This window comes from Dasypus novemcinctus, chromosome 15, assembly GCF_030445035.2.
Source record: "Dasypus novemcinctus isolate mDasNov1 chromosome 15, mDasNov1.1.hap2, whole genome shotgun sequence".
NCBI lineage: Eukaryota > Metazoa > Chordata > Mammalia > Cingulata > Dasypodidae > Dasypus > Dasypus novemcinctus.
This window is the reverse complement of record NC_080687.1, coordinates 28,300,510-28,308,343: the sequence shown is the minus strand read 5'-3', so window position 1 is coordinate 28,308,343 and position 7,834 is coordinate 28,300,510. Positions and strand designations below refer to the sequence as shown.

Genomic DNA, 7,834 nt, shown 5'->3' with positions numbered 1-7,834 from the left:
ATTTCTGCCAACAAAACCATTCTTCCAATAACAGATGTTATGTCATGAAGAGAGACTTATGCTTGCTGGTATAAATAACAAAGGTGTTAGCTGGAATTAAAGAGAGACATTTCCTGTTTACATATATCTCTACTCAGCGAGGGTAAAAAACGACTATAAATAAATTTTACATAAACAACACGTTTAAGGAACACTGGAAAGTTTGACTGAGGAAAAAAAATGTATCTTCAAGTTAATGACTGTTTTCTTCACCCCATATAGAGTTTACATGACTCTTATACATATATAGATTCTAAGATACTCATTAATCACCAGCTTTGAACTAAATCCCCATTTGAAGAGAGCACATGTGCTTCTGGGTGTGATTTTATAAACACAAAGGATGTCTTAACACCCTCCCAGGTTTTGGAATCGCTTATTGCTTCCAACACCTTCCCTGGAAAGAAATCCTGAACAGGGCAGAGATCATGCTGCCCAATCCCCATGCATCTGCCCCAGCCTGCTATGCAGGACAAGCCTTTGTCACCATGCAGCCACAGGGTCACCCTGCCGCACACAGCGAGGTAGTCCGCTGCTCACTCAGGAGCTGCTGGCAGCTCGGCCTTTTCCAACAGCTGTTTTCTGACACTTCTGGAAGATTGGAGGAAAGCTGAATTGCCAACAGCTGTGAGACCACCAGCCCTAGAATAATTATCCTCCCATCAATCCAAGAGTGAGCCCTGTAGAAGGGAGACTTGAGCAACAGGATGAAGAAGAGTTTTTTCCCTATCTTCAGAGGGAGACATGCCTTGCACTTTTCTGAACTTACTTTTTCTGTTCCAGCTATTGAGAGAGAGCCTAGCAGAGCATGGTGGTAGAAACAAATAAATAAAAAACTAGAGCTTCAAAGCCTAACTCTTCCACACAGGTCAGTAAGTCACTTAATTTGCCTATGCTTCAGGTTCTCCTCATATAAATTGGATATGAGGATGACAGTAATCGCTAGCCCATAGGATTGTTACAGTGACTTAATGCATTAATACTTGTAACACTCTTAAGAAAGTGTCTAGCACAGAGTACTTTCAAAGGAAAAAATTAAAAATAAATAAATGAGTGAACAGAGCTTTCATCTAGTAGTCATACGAGCATGACATATTCCCACTTTATAGGTAAGAAATCTGAGGATTAAGAGGCTTATCAAATTACCAACAAAAGCTTTCTGTCCAAAGGCCACAAGGGCCGATAGCAGAAAGTAGAGTTTTCTACAGCATGTGTAAAATAAAATGTAAATATTCAGAAAAAGAATTCTCGTGCTATTAACTGAAATATTCAGCAGGATAGATGTTTGTGCACTTATATTCTACCCCCCTCCAAACTGAAAGCTGATTAAAAAAAATACAAACAATAGTAAAGACATTTCTTTGAAAAGGCAAGGGCAAGAGGGTGTGTGGGACAAAGCTGCGAGCACTCTTTCTGCCCACGGTGTCACATGGTGTCCTTCTTAAGAAAATGAAAACTTAATCCTCCAAAATGCCAAAAAGACCATTGTACATCCCACCTCCCACCCCAGGCCCTGCAACACAAATGTCTGGCACCCCAGGTTCTATGGGACACAATCTGTACAGTCACCTCTCCTACAGCCAACACGAGCTGGGAGGAAACCCGGGCACCAATGGCTGGGCCACTCTCTGTTACGATTCCAAAACCCAAAGCCACCAGATAAGTCACTGCAGGTACAGAAGAAAGGTCTGGGGTCCGGTAAAGGTTCTCAACCCTGACCTAAAGTTGCGGGAGATTGGCAAGATTATTGGTGGCATGTGGTGAGATTTTACTGATGAAGATAAAAGGAATATTTAAACGAAAGCAAAGCAGAAAAGATAGGCTCCACGAAGGCCTTTCACAATTCCCCTGCAGACCTTGTTCACATAAATGCAAAAAGTCATGCTGAAGCTGCTTTAGAGGAAGAAGATTGGCAGATACAGTCTCACATGGAGGAAGAAGAACCTTCTATGAACATTCAGCCTGAGCAAGGTCCAGATGATTATGATGATGGCTTGTCAATGAAACAGCCACCGCCTGTTTCCAGAGAAACCACTGCCTCATCAGTGAAATCTGGTGCCAGATGTTCAGTTAGTTGTCACCACAGTTAGAATGTAGGTCCTCAAATGACAGGCCCTGTCCTCAATGGGTCATCAGCAAAACTACTTCTTCAAAGAGAGGAGCAACAGCAGGAAGAGAAGAGGAAATTCCTGGAAAGCACAGATTAATTTAACAATGAACTTAAAAGGTGGTGCAGTTTGAAGGTAGAAGTGGATATGGAGAAAATTGCAGCTGGAATGTCACAGGGAGAGGAACAGGTCCACAAAAAGCAGGAGAAAAGGGAGAAAGAGGCAGTAGAAGAAACTGAAATCAGCAAAGTATAATTAGCAAGCAGTTAATCAAATTGAAGTAAAGAAGGAAGAGGAAAATCTTCAAATGGAGACAGAAGAGACACACCTTGAAGAAATAACAGGAAACTAAGAGAATGGTGAAGAAGGCACTTTCACAGAGGGTAAGGAGAGTGGGCAGGAGGAGGGTGACTGTATGATAGAGGAAGGGACCAGAGTTAGCAACACTGGCTCAGAGCACAACAGTGGAGAAGCCACCAACAATCCCAGAAGATGAGAAAAAAGGATAGATGTTGCCTTATTTTAAGTGCTCTAAATACTTTTTTAAATGACAATGTTTCTCAGAGTATAAAAGCAAAAAAAGGCAAGGAGAAGAAGAAAAGATTTTCCATAGTTGGAAAATGTCAGACTAAATAACTTAAGTGAGTGATTCTTAATATTCTGTAGGTCATGGAAAGTTTGAAATTCTAATGGAATCTATGGATCGTATCTTCAGGAAAAAAAGTACATATCATAAAATGTTTCAATAAATTTTCAAGGGTCTCATAGACACTTGTCGTGTCAGGAATCCATGAAAACCCCTGGCTATGAACACCTTTAGAGTCAGATCTAATTTCCAAAAAAGAAAATAGAAAATGCCAGAAGTCATTTATGTGAATTTTTCTAAGTTGTCAGAATAGGATAATTTCTCTCCATTATTACCATAATAACAAACCTTAAAGGGAGCGAATTCACAAACTATTAGAATTTAAAAGAGAAAAGTTGATACCACAGTTGGAATATAGCCAGCAATTCTGAGCAAGCAAAATTAAGCGGAGTGTATATATGTGTGTGTAGGAACTTCTATATCTATATCTACCTTTCTATTGATACATTTCACATTCAGAATGTGAAAGAATGGGTGGAAACTTCAGATCTTTTTATGTGGAGAACAGTAGAAATTACATCCTTGAAGAGAGAATTGAGGAGGAAAGGGAAGAGTGTGAAGGGGGAAAGAGTATAATAATGTAAAGAAGAGATTCTATTTCTTCTCTTTTCTTCATCATTGCCAAGACCAATGACTAGAGGTAGAGAGTGAAATGCGATCCAGTATAATGAAGTCAATGCTGAGGGAAGACAGAAATGCACACCTCTAGAGAAGCCATATGATCAATTGGAGGGAATGTTATAGAGATAATTACTTTATAAGATTTGCATCAACCTTATTTTCTGTGATCTGAGGTCATAACCATGAAACAAATCATGTTGAAATTTTGGGACTTGAGACTACAGTCTTTCCAACTTTTAAATAGTCACTCAGATTCACATCCCTTTAAAAACTAGCCTTTTGAATGCAATATTAACACACAGGACAACATGGATGAATCCTGAAGACCTTATGTTGAGTGAGGTAAGCCAGTCACTGAAGGACAAATATTACGTGACCTTACTGATATGACTTAAGCAAATTGAGCAGACTCACAGAGCTGGAGTCTGGAAGACAGGTTATCAGGAGACAGAAAACGATTTGAATGCACAATATTAGGAGGGAGTGGGAGATGGAGAAGGCATTGCATATATGAGAACCCCCTATATTTTCTATGTGACTTTTCTGTAACCTTAAGCTTCTTTGAAGATAAAGAAAAAAAAATAAGACTCTGGGGGAACATATGAAAGACATTGTTAATGTGCATAAAGATAACAGATCTTACAGTGATGAAAGACACATTGAAAAAAAGTTTATTTTACTTTATTTTTAAATTTTTTACTTTTTTCTTTTTGTATTTGTTAGTTTTTATTAATATTATTTAAATTTCTTATTTATTTTATTAATCTTTTTGGCTTTGTTTTTGCAGAAAGTTGTCACAGAAGGCTGACAACTGTGGCAGGGAAGGAACACTGGTGCATGGTGTTGGGAATGGGAGCTTGTGTGGGGAGGAGTACACCTGGGGTATGACTCTTTGGCATATAAATATGTTCAACAGGTCATGGGGCATTGTCTCAGTAGGTGGAGACTCACACAAAAACTGAAAAAATATTGAATTCCCATCCTGGGAAGTCCTGCTATATTCTCTAGTAGAGTGGCAAGAATCCCCCATGTACATGGCCAGTACCTAACAAAGTAGGATGAAACATTATGCCAGTTCCTTTATACTGATGGTTGGACTTATGAACCTTTTTTTGTGAAATTGAAAACTTAGCCTAGTATTATATATTGCCTAAGAGTTACCTCCTAAAAGCCTCCTTGGTGCTCAAATGTGGCCTCTCTCTAAACCCAACTCAACATAAATGCACTACCTTTCCCCCAGCATGGGACATGACTCCCAAGTATGAACCTTCTTGGCACCAGGGGATTATTACCAAGCGCCAACTGGCAATGCATTTGGAAAAGGAACTTGACTAAAATGGAGAAATATTAAATACAAATGAGTTTTCATGGCTAAGAGATTTCAAAGTGAGTCAGAGGTCATTCCAGAGGGTACCCTTATGCACATCTCAGCAGAATCTCATTAACAGCCACAGTAAACAGTGCTTTAAACAGCAGGGCTCCTGAGGGCTCTAGAGACCTCTAGACACTGTAGACAGGCAAGACAATCTCAGGAATTCGGCACCCTGTCAGTGGGTCTTCCTTTGGAATATATGCTCCCCCATGTAACAGAGTTAGACTCATTTATAATTTCCCTACACATGGCTCTTCTGCCCCTTTTATTTGAAACTAAATTAGAATTATACTTGTTAAAAATGTCTCAGAAATAAAATCTTCAGTCTGTTCATAAGCCAGTTCAGCCCTGAATCTCAGCAGAGTTGCAACACCTACTCTCCAGTTCACTGGACTCACCCAGGACAACTAACAAAAGGATGATGATGGACAATGTCCAAAAAGACAGAGTATCTATAACTGCAAGAAAGACAGTTCCATCCAACTGCCCAATAGGACCTAAGACCCACCTCAATCAGAAATAGAATGGGTATCACCATCCCTAAATCCTCAAGAATGAGGAATGAACAAATTTAAGGAGGGAATGCAAATAGGGACTAAAATAGTCTTACTTTTCTAGCAATAAAAGAACCGTACCACTGATATAAAGGTACTGGTTATCAGAGGTTCTGAGGGGAGGGAGAAGGAAGAATAGGTATAATATGGGGCATTTTAGGGACATTGGCATTGTCTGGCATTGGAATTGTGATGATGGATACAGACCATTATATATTTACATTTTACATTTTTTCAAAACCTATAAAATTATGTGGTGCAAAGTGTAAAGTATAATTTAAACTATAGTCCTTGGTTAGTAGCAATGCTTAAATATGTGTTCATCAATTGTTGTGCTCTCCTGCCCCGCCAGCGGGTGTACGGAGACCACGAGGACAACAGGGTACCCGAGAGAGGGAGTGGGCAGATGGCGGGGAAGAACCACTCAGAGCCGCACCATAGTGTGTCGTCTTCTTCCGTTTATTCTTTTTGTACAGAGCAAGCTTATATAGCGTCTTAAGCATTCGTGTTGCAAGGGGATTGGTCAGGGCTGGAACAAGACCTTATATGGCTTGGAAAGGGCTCCGGGGGAAAAAGGGGCAGGGAGAGGGCAGGAAGCAGGGGGAAACAATGCTGAATCATGCTGCCCGCCATTTTTTCTGCTGGTGTGGGATGGTCCGCAAAATGGCGGGCGCGCCCCCAACAAATTGTAACAAATGTACCACATTAATGAAAAATGTTGTTAATGGGGGAAAGTATGGGATAGGGAGGGGGTGGGGTATATGGGAATTTCCTATATTTATGATGTAACATTTACATAATCTAAAGCTTCTTTAAAAATAAAGATATATATTTTAAAACTAACCTTTTGAAATATAAAACCTTAATAACACTTTATTCAATACACTGTACTAAAGATATTGGCAAAATCAGTACCTAAGCATTAGACTATTACTCTAATGCACACATCTTTTAATTAGTTAACTTTATTGTCTTAATGTTTTCAAGACCATTGTGGAGAGTTTTCTGTTGTCAATTATCTTATCTGCCCCATTAAAACAGCCACTTCACATTATATATCTGCATATACATGGAATCCATTTGTATTTAATCCTAAAACACATGCACTTATATGCCAATTACTGGGTGAAAAGAAAGTATTTTATGAAGAATAAAATATTTTTATTAAACTGGTGACTAGTGGTTAACAGGAAAATAATATTTTCTATCAGAAAAAGAAAAAAGCCAAATAAAAATTATTACATATTTATTAATATATTTTATTGCATTCTCAACTGTAATCTATAAGCTGCAGGAAAACAGGAACCATATCACCTATTCACCTATTTCCATAGTACAAGCACAGCTCTTGACTCAAAGCAAGTGCTCGATAAAATGTAGTAGAATGAACAATTTTATAGTGCTTTGCAATATTTATTTATCTAACAAATATTTAAGCATATACTATATGTCAGGTGAAGTTCTAAGCTGTAAGATAGAACAGTGACTAAAAAGGCATCCTTCTTCTTAGGGAATTTACATTCTTCTGGAATAATCAATATTTTCATATATTGAATCCCTAAGGAGAAAAAATATATATTTCTTGTATTTCCAAAAGATAGTGATGGAAGATTTCTCAGGTTTAAGAGAAAGTTGTTAAATTTACTTTTCAATTTTTTTTTCTTTAAAGATTTACTTTATTTATTTCTCTCCCCTTCTTCCTGCTATGTGCTCTGTGTGCATTTGCTGTGTGTTCTTTTGTGTCCACTTGTATTATCAGGCGGCACTGGGAAACTGCAAACTGCATCCCTTTTTTTTGTTGTCATCTTGCTTCATCAGCTCTCCGTGCGGCATCACACCTGGGTGGGCTGTGCTTTGTTCACGCAGGGCGTCTCTCCTGGTCCGGTGCACTCCTTGCACGTGGGGAACCCCTTGCACATGGGGAACCCCTATGCGGGAGCACCCCTGCATGGCACAGCACTCCTTGCACACGGCAGCACTGCATATGGGCCAGTTCACCACATGGGTCAGAGGCCCTGGGTATAAGACCCTGGACCCTCCATATGGTAGATGGATGCTCTATCAGTTGAACCACGTCTGCTTCCCTACTTTTCAAGTTTTAATTGACTCACCTCTGTAAGGAAGAGTCATAGCATATTTATGGGAATTAAAATAATTTTTCCCAGTTCTTAGGCATTTTGCCAAATCCCAAGCACTTGACACTAGAAACGGGTCCCCCCTCTGTCTTAACAAGCCTTTCAGGTGATTCCGATGCACACTCTAGTTTAAGAACCACTGTTCTGAATCGGTGATTCTTAAACATAGCCAAATCTTAGAATCATGTGGGGAGATTTTTAACATGTCACTGCCTGGGTCCCATGCCAAGACATTCTGATTTAATTGGTCAAGAGTGAAGCCTGGGCATCGGTAATTTTTAAAACTCCCACAGAGATTCTAATATGCAGCCATGTTTGAGTACTGCTATAAAACTTCAGGGGGATTTGCGAATTTACCA

General features: G+C 39.4%; 1 pseudogene; it reads left to right on the top strand.

The window, feature by feature from the left end:
• The first annotated feature begins 1,509 nt into the window (after positions 1 to 1,509).
• Positions 1,510 to 2,656, top strand: LOC101438996 (SWI/SNF-related matrix-associated actin-dependent regulator of chromatin subfamily E member 1 pseudogene; annotated as a pseudogene).
• Positions 2,657 to 7,834: the final 5,178 nt, after the last annotated feature.